Here is a 21882-nt window from a genome sequence, read left to right on the forward strand (position 1 = left end):
ACTGATATGAAATAATTACCTTTTATTTTTGTAACGAAAATACTAAGTCTAGCACGACTAGCACGATTCAACATGGCGACGTCCTGTTTATAGGCGAGGGGTATGAAGTAGTGAAACCCATGTACATGGTTTTCTGTGTTTCCTCTTCTTGTTATTCGTTGCAAGATTTTTTCTTCCATTTTCTTTCATTTTTATTTTCTCAAGCAAACGTTAACAACAATACAAGCATAAAAAGATTTAATAAAAACAATTAATCAATGAAATAGTGAAAATTTAACTATTAATATTAAATTTAACTATTAATATTTATTTATTAATGTTAATTATTTTGTGTTGTTTTTTAGTTTATTTATTGGCTTGTTCCCGTACTTTATAAAGTGGTAAAAGTCGTAAAAGTTGTAAAAGTCGTAAACGATTTTCATATAAATTTTGTGTACGGGAACGCAAAATGTGTAAAAGTGGTAAAAATTGTAAAAACTTTTTAGTTCTGGAACAGAGCATATGTTTGTTTTGTTTTTATTGATATGAGAACCAACAAACGGGAATGGTAAAATAAAGAGGACACGCAAAAATCTTAAATTTTACGTTATCGTGTGTGGACACTCACGAAACTTGAAAAGAAACTTTAACGAAATTGGTTTCAAGAAACCTTGCTAGTCTGACCATCGAATAATGCTACGTTTTTAGGTGGAGACGTTTTTTTACCACTGAAAACCCAAGAATTTTAGAAATCGGGTACTATGTTTGGTGGATAAGTTTTCTTACCACTATTAACCCCAAATGCCAAATTACATTATACCAAAACTTGGCCTATATCCACAATTTTAGATACCAAGGTTCATTTAGTGAGGTTTCCCAGAAAGCAAATTCAGGCCTTCGTCTTCGAGGAATGCGCAAAACAGGATAAAACTACGAATTATTATTGGTACAATTCGAATAAAGAAGGTGTAGAAGTATAATTTGGGTTGAACTCAAATATTTTGTATCATTTTTAAAACAAATACAGTGGCACAGGAAAGTATACATACACCCTGCAAAAATGCAGTTTAGGCTAAATCGTTGGGTTTTTTACAGTAACAACTGCACTATGTGGCTCCTTGGTGACAAAATAACCATAATTACACAAATTTATTTTAATCTAATACGTACATTTAATACAATTAAAGAAATTCAATTTTCACAACACAGAAAAGTATACATACACCCCAAGGAAATACGAGTATTATCGTAAAATTTATGGAATTAGTAGCAAAATTTATACATTTTTTAGTTTTGGCGAATGTCTCTGGGTGTGTGAGATATATTTTAGACAAAAGACAATAATTTTTGGGGGTCAAATGCCGTTACTTAGGGTCAAATTTCATATATGCCTCGTTAAAGCTGACCCTTGCTTATTTTTTTGCGTTTTTAGGTATTGTACTTTATAAAAAGCACAAAATTCGTATCAGATGGCAAATCTTGAGACCCTAGAAAGCTTTGAAATTGTTTTTGTGCATAATATACCTTCCTGAACGTCGATAAATGCACGTTTTCCCTCAGATTTCTCAGGAAGTGAATAGATTCCGCGGAATTCTTGGTGCAAATTACATATAGATGGCCTTGAATTGCCTTGTAATATTGTCGGATACAATGCCTGGGCATTTATTGAATCAGAAATGTGACATATTTTGTTACAAACCTGTTCCCAAAGCTTCTAAAGCAACAAAATATAATCACTACCAAAAAACCATGAAATTTGTACTGTGAACAACGTCGTTTTCGTATTATGATCATTACCGTTACTATAGGCGCGAAACGTTTCGTATAATTGTATATTTCTGAGTCAATTGATGCCCAAGCATTGTATCCGACAATATTAAAAGGCAATTCAAGGTCATCTATATGTAATTTGCACCAAGATATCCGCGGAATCTATTCACTTCCTGAGAAATCTGAGGGAAAACGTGCATTTATCGACGTTCAGGAAGGTATATTATGCACAAAAACAACTTCAAAGCTTTCAAAGCTTGTGCTTTTTATAAAGTACAATACCTAAAAACGCAAAAAATTAAGCAAGGGTCAGCTTTAACGAGGCATATATGAAATTCGACCCTAAGTAAAGGCATTTGACCCCCAAATATTATTGTTTTTTCTCTAAAATATATCTCACACACCCAGAGACATTCGCCAAAACTAAAAAATGTATAAATTTTGCTACTAATTCCATAAATTTTACGATAATACTCGTATTTCCTTGGGGTGTATGTATACTTTTCTGTGTTGTGAATATTGAATTTCTTTAATTGTATTAAATGTACGTATTAGATTAAAATAAATTTGTGTAATTATGGTTATTTTGTCACCAAGGAGCCACACAGTGCAGTTGTTGCTGTAAAAAACCCAACGATTTAGCCTAAACTGCATTTTTGCAGGGTGTATGTATACTTTCCTGTGCCACTGTATATATTTTGACAGCAGAGAAAACATCAGCTGGACTTAGAGGGTCACCTTGTTGCTGCATCATGATAGATACGCTACCCGACCACTGAAATCCTGAATGCCAAACTATATCTAATTCAGTCTAAAAATGCTATCCCGCCAACCCCTAGAGTATCTCAGAAATGCTACCACTGAGTCGGAAGATGGCTGGCATGAAAGAGAATCCAGAAAAATTCTCAGACTATGCCGTGGTGGATCAGCAGTTGTTCCGACACATCGCAGGGAACAAACATGACGAGGATTGTGCACCCTGGAAGCTCTGCGTTCCCACATCCCAAAGTGAGAGGGTGTTGCGGGAAAACCATAGTCAGGTAGCAGCAGGACACATGGGAATACGTAAAACTATAAACCGAATTTGCAGCAGATATTACTGGCCGGGCATTTCGAGAGACATAACCAAATTTGTGAGAAGTTGTGAATCGTGCCAGAAATTCAAACCCTATCTGGTCGCTCCAGCGGGATAGATGCTGGTATCTGTACCTGAAGAACCATGGGTAACAGTTTGTACAGACTGCGTGGGGCCCATGCCGAGGACGAAACACGTTGCTCTTGGTATTCTTTGATCGTTTCTCCAAATGGGTTGAGCTGGTACCACAGAGGAGGGCCACCGCAGAGGGAGTTGTAAAAGCATTTCGGGAGAGAATTCTCGCTCGGTTCGGTACACCGAAGGTACTCATCTCGTACAACGGAAGCCAGTTCACCAGTAAAGTATTCGAGAGATACTTGCGAGAGGTAGGGGTTCATCACCAATTGACGGCACCGTACTGCCCACAAGAAAACCATACTGAGAGAGCCACCAGATGTGGTGGTCATCCCAAGACCTTAAAAGCCCCCACCCCACGAAGGGGAGAAGTGTAACGACCAAAAATCCCGGTGGTCATTTTTGTTCACACCTAAACCATCTCCATATCCCAGTATAATCATACTCCTTAATAAGCTACTTGCCTTAATAATAAAACTATTTCCCAGATAGCATTTAGAAGACTGCTTTTTCAAAAATCACATTGGGGAGTCTTTTTAGAGTCCTTTTGGTGATCAAAATTTGAATAAGTTCTTTGTGTGATCAGAAAGCGACTCGAAAGTGACTCCCTGTATTGATTAAAAAGAGTTCAATTTAAAATACAACAACAAATGTATAGCAATCACAAATAAATCATTGATGTGTTTAAAATGTGACAATTTTTTGTTATTTATTGTCACATTTTGATCATCTGGAAGATTGAAAAATGCTTAATCAAAAAAGGGTCATACAGGTGTTTGAAAAGTGATTATAATTATGTATATTCTGATCATATTTTGAACAGTTAGGTGATTAAAAACTGATTGTTTTGTTTTATTTTTGTTTGGTTGTAAATAATTCTCATATACACTTTCTACAATACTTTGATATAAATGTAACGTATAATATTAAGAGTATAGACAAACACAACACATGTTCAGGTTTTGCCAAGTTAAATGAAGAAGCAGTATACTCACCGCGCAACATGAAGAATAATTAAAAGACATAACAAAGCAGAAAAGACAACAAAACAAAGGAAAGAAACGAAAAAGAATAAAGAGAAATTTCTTTTAATTTATTTTTTCTAATAAATGACTACCTAAAGGCTCATAAACGATTATAAACATGACACGAAAAAGACTCGAAAAAGAATCCCAAAGTAATCAACAAATCACCAATAAATGATTGAAATACGACTCGAAAAAGACTTTATATTCTATCAGAAAATGGACAAAAATGACTCGAAACTAAAGCAGAGGAAGACTCATTTGTGATTTGCTTAGACCAGTCGCCTGAGGTTATGTTTTCCTACCGACAAAGGAGTCATTTATGATCAGAAAATTAGCTCATATTCCAGCTTTTTAATCGTGCAGTCGGATCAAAAAAGACTCGAATTTGATTGAAATTTTCAAAAAATGCTGGCTGGGTTGCTTCTCTTCCTTAGTGGTAGTGTTGTTGTGTGGTGGTAACAAATTTAATGCTTGAGTACTTATTAAGGTCTCTTGTTACCGTAGCCTTGAATATCCTTGTAGTGCTTGAGTACTTATTAAGGTCTCTTGCAACCGTAGCCTTGAATATCCTTGTAGTGCTTGAGTACTTATTAAGGTCTCTTGCAACCGTAGCCTTGAATATCCTTGTAGTGCTTGAGTACTTACTAAGGTCTCTTGCAACCGTAGCCTTGAATATCCTTGTAGTGCTTGAGTACTTATTAAGGTCTCTTACAACCGTAGCCTTGAATATCGTTGTAGTGCTTTAGTACTTATTAAGGTCTCTTGCAACCGTAGCCTTGAATATCCTTGTAGTGCTTTAGTACTTACTAAGGTCTCTTGCAACCGTAGCCTTGGATATCCTTGTAGTGCTTGAGTACTTATTAAGGTCTCTTGAAACCGTAGCTTTGAATATCCCTGTAGTGCTTGAGCACTTATTAAGGTCTCTTGCAATCGTAGCCTTGAATATCCTTGTAGTGCTTGAGTACTTATTAAGGTCTCTCGCAACCGTAGCCTTGATTATCCTTGTAGGTCCTGCTTGAGTACTTATCCAGGTCTCTCGCATATCAACTGATCCTGTAGCCATATAAAATCCACCCACCACCATTTTATTTTCCACACTATACAAACGTTTCAATAAGTCTGTCTGGTTACTTTCCCAGCAAGAACTTTCTCAGAGAGTAAGGGGTTTTTATTCTCTTTTGCTAGAAAATTGTAAAAAGTAAACAGACACCTTCCCAGCAAAAAACCAGCAAGCAATCAGCTGACTTGCCAAAACAAAAATTTGTCCGCCAGTAAAGGAAGCAAACACGTTTTTTATTAAAAATAAAAAAGAAAATGAAACAAAAAACTATTTTTTTTTAATTTTCACAAACATAAACATAAATCAATAACAAATAAAAAACAGATGATTCATTGTTTTCAGGAAGAAGAATTGCTAGTTCTTGCTAGAAGAAATTTGTCCAGCAAGAATTTGCAAACTCTCAGAGAAAGAACTGTCAAAATGTCTCTCTCGAATCGCTCTGTTTTGCTCAACCTCATGATATTGTGCAGGTCGTTGTACATAAACTCATTTGTGGTGCTGTAAAAAGATTCAGAGAAAGTTTACCATTCTTCCGGCAACCCGGTAAATAATGAAAGAGGATAAATTTTCTTATGCGGCTTATGTGTTACTTGCGTCGGCACTGATTGATCAATAATCGACTGTGTCATATTTGGCAAAGGCGGTATTTACAGTGTTGGCGGCGTTGTGATTTGTTGTGTTGGCTGTGACATTGGTTGTTGTGATCAGCGTACGTAAAAATACTTTAAACAACATTCCCAATCGTTTCGTATTTTCCATAGGAACAATAGAAAACGAAACATAACCCACGCTGGCGGAGTTCGCTGTTTACTTTCGTTTTGTTTACATTCGTGAGTGCGAACAAAACGATTAGTGAAAAGTACTCAATTCCACAAGAGCAGATAGAAAACTAAATATGTAGTAATAAACACATGTGAATAAATCAAAAACGTTTGGTGGTTGATAAATGCACTGTGATATGCTGATGCTAACTTATAGAGTTGTTATGCAATCACATGTGTGTGTGTCATTGACCATAACGCACGGCAAACGTTTGCAAAAAAATCTTTTTGTTTCGGTGGTGAATGAAAGAACTCGGCAAAGCATAGCCGAAGTACATTCGAGCAATCGTACGGTTTTCATATTTTTACATTGAAAAGTTTGTGGTTTTGTTTTGGTTGTGAGAATGAAACGATTCAGAGAAGCTGCAAAGTTTATGGCGTTGTGTGATTGGTACGGGAATCGTTTTGTTTGTTTACATTCATTGGTTGTGATGTTAATGGCGGTTCCAATGGCTGATGAAATATTTGTTGTTGTGATGTTTGTGGCTGAGGGCTTTGGACGGACGTTTTTGGTTGCTGCGATGCAAAAGTTTTTACCATTTCGTTATTCATTTCCAGCATCTGATTTTGAAGCAATGTTTGCATTAGTTGTTGCATTTGTAGCTGAATTTGTTTCTTCTTGTTTTCAGCATTTCTTTTCTCAACTTGGCTGTGTCCATTGTGGTTATTTTTTCTGTCTGTTTTTGTTTTGCTGTTCCGCCGGCAGCTGACGTTGTTGGCTTTGCTGTAGACTGCTGACTTCCAGGAGTGCTTACGTCTGTTTGTAAGCGGGCACCACTTGTAGTATGTGTTGGTGTATTAGGCGGCGAATGTTGGAGACTCATTTCGGATAATATGCGTCGAATCGCGCTGGGGGTTTTCCTGGCGTCGATCGTTTACTTCTCTTGTGACATCAAATGGACATAAGCGAATGTAAACAAATAACATAAACGGCTTAACAACAAACTGTTGGGGATTCCTCAAAATGTTTGTTGTTGTAGTTATTGAATATCACATACACGGCTGGACACACACAATTTCACAGGTTGTAACTGCAGCTTTTTCGGCTTGTATTAGATACGAATAGGAACATCAAACGTAAAGATATTTCATCTAAATTGACTCATTAACATTTTAGGCCCATACCTATATACGGACGTATACCCAGGGCGTATGTGGTGAAAAAGTAGAACACATGTATTCTTATGAGAACTACCGAAATACGTCGAGCGTATAATTTTTGTAAGTTGAAAAAGTTTAACTTTGACAGAACGTTATTGTTTGTATGTGTGTGTGTTTTGTATTTTAAAAACAAAAGCCCAACAAAACATGAAATACAATTCATTGCAAAGGCAAATTATTTATATTAATTAAATTATTTATATGAAAACATTTAAATAAGTTTCGGTCGCGGATTTTGTGTTTTAAATGTGATTTGGGACTCAACCATGGTAGAACAAATATAAGGTAAAGTTAATACTACAACAAATACAACTCGAACAACAACCACAAAGGAATTTGTTTTTGTTTGTAACGTTACTGCCAGTTGTATTTGTAAACAAAACAAGGAAATGTCTATAAATTATTGGAATTTAAAAAACTAATAATTTTTCACATTTGGTTGAATATTTTGCAAAACATGAATGAAAATTCGTTACATTTTCAATTTTTATGCTTCTACGTCATTCCACTAAATGTACAAATTCTCGCAGAAAGTAGAATTTTTGCAGAAAAGTTTGGGGTCGCTGGAAATTCATAGAAAAAGGAGAAGCTGTTTCAATGTTTTGTTTTAGAAATCAAAGAAGCACATGTTTATTAGGGCTTTATTTTTTTAAATTTTAACAAAATACCTCACATATTAACAAACGTTGTATCGCCTCTACAAGCGGGGATTTACTGCGCGGCTTATCGTTCGATCTTGGAGGAGGTTACATATCATTGATATGAAGAAGTCTTTCTGGGAAATGTTTTTTTCCGAATGATATATTTTTTTTTTTCAAAAAATATATGTCCCCAATGTACATCGAAATAGAAATAAATGTATAAAATATCATCTGAAATTTGACACTAACGTTACAACCCAGTTCGGTCAGCTATGTATTGCTGCTACCTTTTCTTATTCTACCGTATTTGGGTAATACGGACCCTCAGAGACCATTGTTTTAGTAGGTTGGTAAAATATTTGTGTCCGTCCCGTCGTTATTTAGGTTTAGCAGTGATCATGGCACAATCATACAGGTACCCGCATCAGCCTAGCTGATGTACTGTAAGCTGTAAAAAAAGTTGTTGTAATTGAAAACACAAAATTAAAAAACAAAAATTTAAAAGAAACTCGTGAATTTTTGACGGATTCTTGTAATAATGTGCCTAACCAAATTTTGTTGAAAAATATGGGAATCGCTTTATTTTTGGAAGACATTTTTGACATTTCACAGTACTGAACTCGTTTTCGTTGTAGTTGTTGGCTGATGCATCTACCTGGTAATTGTGCCATGGCAGTTATTGAAACAACTCGACTTGGCAAAATGACGAATGTTTGATATCAACCGCTCATCGAACACCGAATAAAATAATTTCTGGGGCTGATGATATAAATTGGTTCACTAAACAGTTGATTGGCACAAATCGGCTTGACAAAATGACGATAAACAATGTTTGATATCAATGGCTCATCAAACATGGAATAAAATACTTTCTGTGGCTGATGATGTAAATTGGCTCACTAAACAGTTGATTGACACAAATCGGCGTGACAAAATGACGATTAACAATGTTTGGTATCAATGGCTCATCAAACATCGAATAAAATAATGTCATGTCTCATCCGGCATCAAATTAAAATAAAGTTATCAAATAAAATAATATCGGCTTTGACACTAAAAGGCTCCCTTTTTGAACGGCCACACTGACAAGCAACCGATTATTTGAGCAAAACTCGCTATAGAAATAGATAAATTTTATAACATTAAAATTACAAGTTGTTAAAAAGATCTTACATGTTTAAGATGTCCAGCAAAAAAGGACAGAATCAACGCCAGAAGGGTCAAACAACGAAGATATCGCAATAGCCGCTAATAGAACACAACTTTTCATCTTTGTGATTTTAATAATAATGACGAATATGACAGCTTTGGTTGGGGACATTCCAAAAACAAAGTCTGGCGATGAAAGTAGAAAATCCCATCTTTACAATGATGAAAAGTAGGTTGGCGTAGGTGGCCAAATAACGGAGATATCGTAATAGTCGTTAATACATCCCATTTTTCCATTTTTTTTTTAATCACGCTACAGGTCGCAATTTTGATCGAATGGGGGTTAATGGGAGTCCTACAGAGGAAGAAGCCTATTGATTTTGGTCATGGTACAATAATTCATAGGTAGGACAGGTATGAGAATCGCCAAAAAATACAACCCTGTCGCTATGGCTTAAAACGTCAAAATTGTTTTGATGAATGATAACGAATGAGTATACAAAGAAGAAGAAGAACGAAATGTTGAAATGAAAACAAAACAGAGTTGAATTTTTTGATCAATAATAAATATCAACTCTGCATGTCAACACGGTTTTGACAGATTAAGCCATAACAAAAAAAAATTGTAATCAGCTGTTAGCTGTGGCCTACCTAAGAATTATTGTACCATGGATTTTGGTGATGGTCGGATAATATTTAGGGGTCGGAATGGGCAAAAAACTTATTTGGAACAAAAGTCAACGTTTTATTTCAAAGCGAATATCTCCACTTCAATAAGGGGTATATCAAAAGCAAAACCTGCTAACGAAAGCAGAAAATATCATGTAACGTAAGTTGTCGTAGGTGGTCAAACAATGAAGATATCGCAATAGCCGCTAATAAAACACAACTTTTCATTTTTGCGATTTTAATAATAATGACGAATAGCACAGCATTGTTTGGGGACCTTCCAAAAGCAAAGTCCGACTATGAAAGTACAAAGGGAAAGTAGAAAATACCATCTTTACAATGATGTAAAGCATGTTGGCGTATGTGGCCAACTAACGGAGATATCGCAATAGTCGATAATACATCCTATTTGTTATTTTCTTGTAATCACGCTACACGTCGTAATTTAGATTGGATCGTCACGAAATTTTGGGTGTTAATGGGGTCCCACAGAGGAATAAAGCTATTGATTTTGGTAATGGTCGGATATTATTCAGGGGCCGGAATGTGATGGTTGATGGTTGGCGTACATCCCACTTTTTCATTTTTTATTTGAAATATTCTGACGATGTACTTAAATGCGTTTCAATAAAATTGACTTGTATTAATGAAGACATCCAGAGCAAAGGCGCTAAGCTATCACAATTTTAATATTTTTAATTTTACCAGTCAAAAGCTTATGCACAGGGGAAGTGGTGTAGGGTATCAAATAGTCGGCCCCGACCCGACTATAGCCTTGGCTCACTTGTTAAAGATAGCGATTTCATTCTTTTTTATATTTTTACATTAGATTAAATATTATACAATAAAATTAACGAAATTCAGGTAAATTTAGATAAAAAATAAAAACTGTTAAACAACATCGATTTCTACCTCACAGTGAAAAGTATCCACTCTAAAAGTTTTATGAAGCAAAAAGGATTTCTTAGGGGTTTAGCACATGGTATGACATCCTTTACAGCTATTAGCCTTTTTGGCAAAGATTTAACAACATTTTCGGTGCAAGATATCTGAATTTTTCCCCATTCTTCTTGCACGTCGCCTTGTGTGATTCTGGCTTGGTAGGTATTGAGGATGGTAGACTAGCCAGATCGTAGTTGTGCCAGGATGGTTCTAGTGCATCTGGGTAGGGACTTCTTTGATTCTGCAACCGCTGGAGGATGTTGTTGTAGGACTCGGTTATGTTCATACCCTTCTACTGCTTGCTGGACTGCGCGGGTATGAATGGTCTTCAGTGACAGTCGGTTGATGTCCCATGGAATGACATCCTGGATGTCGGGGTTATATAGTCGGATGTCCTTCCGGATGCGTCTAGGTGGTGAATCCTGAACCACTATATCGTGGTTGGGATGCGTTGGCTGATGACATGCCAGCAGGAACTGTCGAAAGAGCAACACACTATGTTACTTCACTGACAGCATCCTTGCCTCCTGATGAAGATGGCCCACATTGGACATCTGGACACATCCGGTAGCGGTGCGAATGACGTTGTTCTGTATAGTCTGCAGAGTAATATACATATATAATTGTTCCACAAACATCCCATAAGGGACAAGGGAGACTTCTCTCATATCAATGAGTGCACCCCGATTCATATTAGCTCAATGATATGGGACCTACAGTTTATCGCCGAGTCCGAACGGCGTGTCTAAGACAGCACTTTTGTAGAAAAGTTTTACATGGCTGAAATACTCAGGAAGTGTCGTAGGGATACGTATTACCAAGCAAAAATCGATCTTTCGATCTTTTGATTTTTACTTAGAACTCAAGAATCGATCTTTTGATTCTTACTTAGAACTCAAAAATCGATTTTTCGATTCTTACGTAGGAATCAAAAATCGATCTTTCGATCCTTTGATTTTTACTTAGAACTCACTTGGATAAAAGAATCATTCGATCGAGATGACTCCTTAGTTGAAAATGTGAACGTTTTAGTGTACAATGCTTCGCGTATAACACTGCCGTACCGTTAGATTAACTTTGTTCATCAGTACAACAAATAATATAATATTGTTGTCTCTCTCTCTTACCAATGTAATCTGCATATTTAATTTTCGTGGTACATCAAAAAGTCAAAACATAATTGATCTGTCGATTCCCACTGCAAGAATCGAAGAATCATAATAGAAAATCGATCTTTCGATTCTCTATGAAGTCAAAACTCGATTCCGATTTTTAGATTCTTCAAATCAAAGAATCGATTACTCGAAAATCGACTTGCGTATCCGTATTGCAGAGCTCACCACCTTGTGTTGCTTAAAAGCGATGTCCAGACTGGGGCAGCGTAGTTTAAAACTGAGCGACTGATTGCTTTATATGTAGTCAGCAGGACCTCCTTGTCCTTACCCCAGGACGAGCCAGAAATGGCATTTAGCTCCATATTCCTCTTCTGAACCTTCGCTTTTTGGCGGTTGCATGCTTGTAGAAAGTGAGGAGGTTGTCGGAGACGACCCCAAGAATTCTCGGACTCTGGACAGTTGGTATCTCCATATCTCCGACTTTGATGCTCAGTGTCCTCTTCACCTCCTTGGTCCATGTTGTAAAAAGAGTTACAGTTGACATTGGCGGCGAGCTGTAAATGTCTATCCAGCAAAAACTGCGCAATGGTGTTGAAGTAGCAATTTATTTTGGCCTCCAGCGAGCGGATGTTGACACCTGTTGCCATAATTGTGCAGTCGTCTGCATATGTAACAAGTTTCACTCCTTCTGGAGGTGCAGGAAAATTAGCAACATAATAATAGAGAGCAGAGGGGAGATAACCCCTCCCTGTGGTACACCCATCTTAATCTTACGGCTCTTAGATTTTGTGCCCCTATATTCCACATGAGCCTGCCTGCCGTTTATATAGTTACATAACCAACGTTTGATTGTGTGTGGCAAAAGGGAGTTCAGAATGTCGTCTAGCAGAATGGCGTGATCGACGGTATCGAACGCTTTAGATAGATCAAGGGCCACAACAATTGTCTTATTGGCAGGTCTGCGTTGGTTTAGGCCATTCGCGTTTGTAAGGGCAGTGGTGCTGTTGTGTGCCTTCCGAAATCCCTGTCGGTGGCTTGGGATTGGAAGATGTTCCGTCATGCTTGGCAGCAGCAGAGACTCCAAAACCTTGGCTAGGGGTGAAAGTAGGGAGATCGGACGATAGGATTCTCCCTTCCTAGCAGATTTGTCCGGCTTTGGAAGTGGAATAATTCTTGCCGTTTTCCATATCTCTGGTATCACTGACGTGTTGATGAAGAGGGTCAGGATTTGTGCTAAAAACAATTTTGCAGCAGGACCAATGTTTTTAAACATGAGCATCGAGATGCCATCAGGGCCTTAGATGGTTTTGCCCGGGTCATCGCTGTACTGACTTCCTTCGAGGAGAAAAGGAGGGGAGCCTCAGTGGTGGTCTTCGCTCTCCTAAGGGCAGATCTTTTTGCCTTGTTCTGTCCAGTAGGGTGTACGACAAACTGTTGGCAGAACTTCAGTGCACACTTCTTGGCATCTGTTACATCAGCACCTCCGAAATTTACAGCTATATTCCCCGATTGTACTTTGGCACCAGTTAGATTCCTTTTGGTGGCCCAGAGTTTATGTGAACCAGCTTCACAGCTTTCAAGATGACTCAGCCATTTATCTCTCCGGTGCTGGCTCACCACGTTATTTAGTTCCTCCGTGAGAGTGGTAATTGTGGGGTCATCAGACTATCGGGATATGATCCAATGTAATAGTGATCCGGGTTTGTCAAGTTGTTAGAGGCAGGAGCGACGATCGAGATGTCAGGGGAGCTAGTGCAGTGAGCCGTGATCCTGGTGGGGAAGTCATCATTTATGGGCGAGAAATCTGAGGAGTCAATCTGGTTAGTTGCCACGTGAGTCGGGAGGCAGTTGAGAAAACCATAGCTCATGATGAGCATTGAAATCGCCAAGTATCATTCGGTTTTCGCTCTCAAGGAGATTGGAGATTGAGGGTTTATAACCTGGGCCAAAGGTTGTTCACTGGCGGAATGTAGACATTAATAGCCCGTTTCCACGGTACGTCGTTCGTTCGCTATTCGTTGTTCGACCCTCAAATTCGAATAAATTACTTGATTCCCCATACAAAATTCTGAGAACGAACGACCTTTTTTCTACGTTGTTCAAGTAGAAATACTCTCCGAACAACGATAAAATATGTTCCATCTCTAACAAATGATAGCATTTATCGAAATAAATTAATTATAACAGACAAAATACAAAATTAAAAAATGTAGGGCTTTTTTAGAAAAACTGCAAAACATAAATGAAAAGTAAACGTTTCAACGATTAGTATACATTCAAAGCATATAAAATTTTCTATTCTCTTTCATTCCATTTAAATTTTTTGCCCATTGTTTCGAATTCGCGTACAAATCTAGGAACAAAAGTCAAATACCTGCCTGAAAGTCTGTATAAACAAATATTGTTTTGACATGTCTCTCTCGTTAATTTTGAAAATATAAAAATGTACAGAATATACCAAAATATTCAGAATTAATGGAAAATATGAATGAGAAATGTGCAATTAAATGTAAAATATATGGTCTGTTCCCTTACTTTTGAAAATGGTAAAACTGGCAGAAGTAGCAAAAGTTGTAATCTGCTTCCATATGAATTGTATGGTGTCTGAAGTAAAGGAACGCTTTTCGAGTAAAAAGTTGTAAAACTTGAAGATTCTTGCACGTAAAGGAACAGGGCTATACATTCACATGAAAGGCTAGTGTTTTTCCTGCTCATTTAATGTGTATTATGTGTGTTTTTTGTTCAAATATTAAGGAAACAAAAGTGTCAAGAAATGAAGTGCAAACGGGTTAATTCGTGTACGCATTTCGACTCTCGAACAACGTACTTCAAATAAATATTGTTTTGACATGTCTCTCCCGTTAATTTTGAAAATATAAAAATGTACAGAATATACCAAAATATTCAGAATTAACCCAGATAAAGCCACTGGTCGTTTAAACGCCACAAAAAATGGTTGTAAAAATTGTCGTAAAACTCTAGTTTTTTCGAATATTGTGGTTTTTTTTTTGCATTTTGTTATAGTATTGTCTGTTATCTGTCATTTCAAGCCTACCATGGTACAATTAGAAAGGTAGATGCCTCAGCCCAGCTGATCGAATCTAAAACGTCAAAAAACTATGAATTCGCCATGAAAAATCAAAACAAGAAACCATATGATTCGGTAAGTAAGAGATAGCATGTCTACACTTTATAGACAAACACAAGCGATAAAAAGAGACAACAAGAGACCATTTGGCGAAAATTTTGACAGTTTACATTACAAAAAAAGTTGCTTTGTTGTAGCAATTCGCCGATGCATCTACCTTTCTTATTGTACCATGAAGCCTACGCATTTCCCATGGCCCAATTATACATGTCCTCTCTCAAGCGAATTCAAACAAAAACAAAGATTAGAAATGTCAAAATTCATAAACAAAGGCGAAAAATTTGCTTTCGCAGACACGTAATATGTTTGAGGCAAATTTCTTTATTGTCAATTAAGGTAGATGCATACATAACATTTTCCGAGAAAAAGTTGTTGGCGCAGTTATTTTTGTTTGGCGTAACAGAAAATACCAGCTGATCGATCTTTAACAGCCAAAATATGTTATTGTAAATTAAATTCTAATACAAAACACAACAAATGTTGACATTTTACGTGTACAACATAAAGTTGATTTGTTTTCTTTTTTCGATATACATCCACCTGTTCCTCTACAGTTTGACATATCTCTACCTCACAGCGAATTCAAATGACAAATATGAATTTTGACAGCTCAAATCAAAATTATTTGTTTTTGAGAGAGGACCTTTATAATTGGTCCATGGCATTTCCACGCAATTGGCCTAAAACCCAAGCTATTCAAAAAAATCGACTTTTTTGTAATTTTCGACTTTTGATGAAAAATTTAAATATGCGATAAAAATTTAATCTTAAATGTTAGAATCATATAAAGTCAGGGATTTGTTAGGAATATAGTAAGAGTATTTTCTCAATCAAAAACTAAGGGATTGACATTTAAGGATACACCAATATTACCCTCCAAAGATTTTGGCAGTTTTAAAAGAAGGCCCGATTGCAGGAAAACTATACGTTTTAGAGAAAAAAGTTATTTCTTAAAAAATGCTTAAAAAGTCTCAAAAATATAATTTTCATAAACAATTTTAAGTTTTCTCGCAAACAAAATTCTCGGCGCTAAGTGGGTTAATGGAAAATATGAATGAGAAATGTGCAATTAAATGTAAAATATACATTCGCATGAAAGGCTGCGATTCGTATGTTATTGAGGTGCATAAAATTTGTCAATTCCGCAATTTTGTTCCGGATCCCTTGCAATTTAGCTGCAGAATCTGGAATGATTGCGGGCCGTATGTGTTGATGTTTGGATTGTAGGGAGTGGTGTATTAGCAATGAACGTAAACAAACAAAACGATTCCCAAACCAATCACACAACGCCACAAACTTTTCAGCTTTTCTGAATCGTTTCATTCTCACAACCAAAACAAAACCACAAACTTTTCAATGTATGAGAGAGCGGCTATGCTTTGCCGAGTTGTTTCATTCACCACCGAAACAAAAAGAATTTTTGGCAAACATTTACTGTGCGGAATGATCAACGACACACTCAGACACACACATTTGATTGCTTAACAACGCTCCTATCGCTAACATCAACATACTGAACATACTACGGTTGATGTGGTTGATGTTTTTCAACCACCAAACGAATCATTCATTGAATCGTTCATGTGTTTTGAACTTTTTCGTTTTCTATGTGTTGTTGTAGAATTGTAACGAATGTAAACAAAACAAAACTAAATAGCGAGTTCGGTCAACGTGGGGTTATGTTTCGTTTTGTATTGTTCCTATGTCCCGGTCCACAATAGCGTGAATTTCATTAAAAAATTTCATGAAATTAGGTGTTCTTAAATCGAATTCCTCACTACAGCAATTTTATGATTTTTCTCTACTATGGACGTCGATCTAGAGACGCATTATTTCATATTAAAATTTCAATGAAATTACTGTAGTGTGGCCCGGGACTATGGAAAATACGAAACGATTGGAATTTTTTTGGATTTTTACGTACGCTGTGTATTAGGATTAGTTGATGAGTGTGTGAGATGTTAGGGCTGGTGAGGTGCACCGCTGTGCGGACGAGTTGATGGGTATATTATTGTGGATGATGTGAGATGTGTTATTGGAATTTGCTGAATGATTATTGATAGATGGTGACGATGGGTGATATATAGATGAATGTGTGGTTGAGTTATTGTTGGTTAGTTGCATGTGAGTTGGAGACTGTGCAGGTATTGTGCTGGATGTCGGTTGAGTGATGGTCACATGCGACGGTGTTGTGGCAGTTTGGATGGTAGGCTGTTTCGTTGCTCTCAAATTTGACTGTGGTGAAGTAGTTGTTGCATTCCCAATGCAACAAGTTGGCACGAATTTACTGTTGCACTGCCTGTGAGAACGCAAATTGGTACATCTGCGCAAATGACACCAATTTCTGCAGCTAATACATTTGACAGAAGCAATGTTCCTGTATATTACTTCGCGGCAGACAGAGCAAACCCAGTAATCTGGGGACCTGTGGACACTAGCTGGACTGTGTCTTGTGGAGGTGTTGGCAGGAATACTGTTTCTGCTGCGCCGCTGTCTCGAACACATGGTACAATAATACAGGTAGCATTATCATGCCAGCTGATGGTAACATAATGTGTCAACTGCATTGAATTGATGTCAAATTTTGACACCTTATGTTACCAACAATTGCCGATGCGGCTACCTGTGTATTTGTACCATGCTCGAACAGCAGTTTGCCACGAACGAATAGTGTAATCTTTATGGCTGATAAGTCCTGTGCATCGTCGCATGTGACACCACTGCTGGCAACCATTGCAACGTACTTGTATGATGTTATGGTTAATACGGGTATGATATACTGAACAAATCGTGACCTCATCATTCGGATTGGGGCCAGGATTCTGTTCGATGCCAGCAATAAGCAGGAGGATATAGAGCAAAACTGCTGGTATGAAACGGGCGGTTGATGCAGCTGTTGCAGAGGTAACGATCCTTGGCCGATTTCTCGGGTCGTTCCGGAACAATGATCCGATCGTCGTGGGAACGGTCAATTTTAGTCGTGTTCCTTCACGTGCCTGAGTTTACCAGTTTTTACCACTAAATAAAAACATTCCATATCTGGAATGTCAATGATGGCCACTCTCAGTAATTTTACTGCATTTTAATTGGTATGGACGCAAAAAATAAATAGCGTATGGAAAATCTCGACAACGACTTTTTTATATGAAATAACATCTTAAATATGATTTTTATTGAAATAATATGGAGACAATAGCAAACACGACCGCTCTCTCTGATTGTTGTTTTTTACAGCTCCCACGTTAAGAATATGGAAAGCGTGGGAATGGGAAATTTTGATCCCATGGGTAACGGACAGCACAGGGAAGAACAACACTTACACAGTTGTTGTAGCTTCACAAAAAACTTGTGAACCAGCAAGCAAGTCTCAAGACAAACCCTGCACATCCAGGCAAGGTGACAATGCTGTGCGACTGACAGTTCCGGATGACCTGAGAGTGGCCATCATTGACAAGGCTGATCCCAATGGACGGATCAGTACAGGTCACTGGTTGCAAATCGAGGGTCATCTTAGAGACGTCCTCATCTCAGACGAGTTGGATCGCAGCAAAGTTAGACTCTGTCAGTCGGCCCCTACAAGGGGGTCAAGGTTATCAACTGTGAGAATAAGGAGTCTGTCGATTTCCTTAAATCCAAAGTTAATAATCTTGGTCCTCTTTGGGAGGGGAGCGATCTGGCGGCAGTCAGCGTTTTTTTTTTTTGGTCGGGGAAAAAATTATCGAAAGACTCTGGCTACCAGGTTTATGATTTCGCCAGGTGTGCGAGACTTTAACACGCTAAAATAACCCCTTTACTCTGATCCACCATCCCTGCGGTACCGCCGTACAGGCATTTCGTCGCACGGGGGAATGTTCTATAGAACACTTCTATTTGTTATTCTTCTTATATTCTTCGAATATCGTCTTGCCTCCGTAATTCCAATATTATTGTCTTTACGTACTCACATACATACTCCCAATTGCTTAGAGACGTCATCATAATTTCGATTATGTTTTCTACACATATCTCACTACCAACTTGCCGCTCTAAATATGTCCTCTCTTCACTGAATCGCGGGCACAGAAAGAAAACGTGGTATGGGTCTTCTACATGTTCCACGCACCAGGGACAATCAGGGGAGCAGTCAAGTCCAAAACGGTATAAATAGGACCTGAAACAGCCATGTCCGGAGAGAAATTGGGTGAGATAGAAGTTTAGATATCCATGTCGCCTATTTGACCATGTGTCCACATTTCTTATCAGAGAATACGTCCATCTGCCTTTTGTAGATGCTGACCACCTACTTTGCCATTCGCTAATGCTACGTCTTCTTGCAACGTCGGATTCATTATCTGTTTCCTGTGAGCTTCTTGAGTTGTATACGTATTCTGATTCTCTTGCAAGAATATCTATGGGAAACATAGCTGCGATAACATAGGCTGCATCGTCAGAAACAGTCCTATATGCACAGCATACACGTAGTGCTGCCAGTCTGTCATGGTAGAACAAGAAAAGGTAGCAGCAATACCCAGCTGACTGAACTGGGTTGTAGTGTTAGTGTCAAATTTCATATGACATTGTATACATTTATTTCTATTTTGATGTACATTAGGGACATATATTTTTTGAGAAAAAAAAATATAATATTCGGAAAAAACCATTTCGCAGAAAGACTTCTTCATATCAATGATATGTAACCTCCTCCAAGTTCGAACGATGAGCCGCGCAGTAAATCACCGCTAGTAGAGGCGATACAACGTTTGTTAATATGTGAGGTATTTTGTTAAAATTTAAAAAAATAAAGCCTTAATAAACATGTGCTTCTTTGATTTCTAAAACAAAACATTGAAACAGCTTCTCCTTTTTCTATGAATTTCCAGCGACCCCAAACTTTTCTGCAAGAATTCTACTTTCTGCGAGAATTTATGCATTTAGTGGAATGATGTGGAACCATAAAAATTGAAAATGTAACGAATTTTCATTCATGTTTTCGAAAATATTCAACCAAATATGAAAAATTATTAGTTTTTTAAATTCCAATAATTTATAGACATTTCCTTGTTTTGTTTACAAATACAACTGGCAGTAACGTTACAAACAAATGGTCTGTTCCTTTACTTCTGAAAATGGTAAAACCGGCAAAAGTAGTAAAAGTTTAAAACTGCTCCCATATGAATTGTATTGTGTCAGAAGTAAAGGAACGCTTTTCGAGTATAAAGTTGTAAAACTTGAAGATTCTTGAACGTAAAGGAACAGAGCTAAAAACAAATTCCTTTGTGGTTGTTGTTCGAGTTGTATTTGTTGTAGTATTAACTTTACCTTATATTTGTTCTACCAGCCAGTCTGTATACTGTACCAATCTTTTCGTAATAAGTGGCATACCTCAAGGATTTCGCCCATATTGGTGCTGCATAAAGAATAATATTTTTGGTAACTCCTGCCAGAATTTTTCTCTTTAAGTATCTCGGACCTCTTGTGTTTGACATTATACGGCACAGCGCTTTACGCCTTTACGTAATTCAAATGCTCCTTAAAAGATAGACGATTGTCTATAATAACGCCGAGGTATTTCAGGCTTTCCGCTGTTGTGATTGTACATTCTCCGATTTGAATATTTATCCTTTCTACAGTTCTGCGGCTTGTAATTAATACAGCTTCCGTTTTTTGATCGGCTAATGCTAGGCCTTGTGAACACAGCCACGATTTAACCAACTGTATGCTGACTTCTGAAACATTTTTTGCTTCTTCGGTTGTTTTTGCAACTATAACTAGCGCAATATCATCTGCAAATCCAATAATATTTGCTTTCTCTGGGAGTTTTAGCTTTAAGACACCATCATACATCACGTTCCACAGAAGAGATCCAGGCAGTCAGCGTTGCTGAGATACTTCAGTATGGGTCCCTCCATTAATCCATGGAGTTGGACAAAATACTGTAGCAGTACGTCGGTCTTCGGATGGAAAACTGGAGAATTCTTGGTTCCTATCCGAAGAACGGCGGTCTTGTCATGCGCTTTGTAATGGATGTAAGCGGGGAATCATACCTTCGCAGTCGAGAGAGGGTGCTTTACTTCGGATTAGGAAGGATATGCTTCCGAACCCCACCAAAGCACCAGTAGGAGGTAGGCAGCAGCAGTTCAGTGTGGTGCAGTTTAAGCTGCATCATTGTAGAGCTGCTGCTGCCGAACTCCTTCTAAATCTCTCGACCTTCAACACTGATATTGATATACTTATATAACAATAAGGTTGCTGGACTGAGCAATAACAACTACACTGTCCTCTCCGTCTTAAACGGAGACAAGGTGAGAACATGTGTAGTTGCAAAAAAGAACCTAAAACTATTTCTGGTATAGAGACTCTAAATCTGTTGTCAGAAGTGCATTTTCCAGACTGTACTGACCTAGAAGGTGATTTGCAACAAACAAATCATAATCAGGGCTGTACGGCACAGTACGAGCAACTGATTGATAGATTAACTATCATCCCAAGACTTAAATGGGCGATAAGCAGTTTCCAGCCCTATAAAACCCCGGGACCGGACGGCATTATACCGGCTATGCTGCAAAACGTGGCTGATTCGGTACTGTCATAAAGGAGATATATAGGGCCTGCTTGCGTCTATCGTACATACCTAACTCATAGAAGGAGATAACGGTGGCTTACATTCCCAAAGCTGGGAAGCCAAGTCACACAAATGATACAATGATACAAGGTATCCTCACGCTCACAGCTCACAGAGTTGTATTCGCTTTGCCGTCCCTTCATTGACAAAATGGTTTTGACAAACTTTGTATGTATATGTTACAACATACATACATATGTCAGGTTTATTTACATTTCAAATCTGAAACAAATTTAATTTCAAATTTTTAAATTTAAAATATTCAGACTTTGTCTTGTCTGTCCGCCCGTCTAAAGGATAACTTTCGAACTGATCAGCTGATGTGGTCCAAATAGCGGCCCTCGTCATATTTTTTCAAACCTTTAATCAATTTCGAGAATGGGGGATAGTTTTTACTTCTTCCCCCATAAAAGTTCAATGATTTTCGCTAAAATGAGGCATACGATAACTTACGAACGGATCAACAGACTTTGTCAAAAATGAATCCTCGTAATATTTTTTTCCAGACATAGATTACGGGTGGACTATATCGAGTCAGTCCTTCGAGTTCCTCGACACAAAGTTTTCGCTTAAGGGCTGTTCAAGAAT

At 37.7% G+C, this 21882-nt stretch overlaps 1 protein-coding gene across 1 annotated transcript in view; it reads left to right on the forward strand.

Moving 5' to 3' along the window:
* Nucleotides 1–21882, forward strand: part of IntS2 (integrator complex subunit 2) — a 186632-nt gene that overhangs the window by 89597 nt on the left and 75153 nt on the right. The window lies entirely within an intron of this gene.

The sequence above is a fragment of the Musca autumnalis genome, unplaced genomic scaffold, assembly GCF_047663935.1.
Source record: "Musca autumnalis isolate F117 unplaced genomic scaffold, ASM4766393v1 scaffold_3, whole genome shotgun sequence".
Classification (NCBI taxonomy): domain Eukaryota; kingdom Metazoa; phylum Arthropoda; class Insecta; order Diptera; family Muscidae; genus Musca; species Musca autumnalis.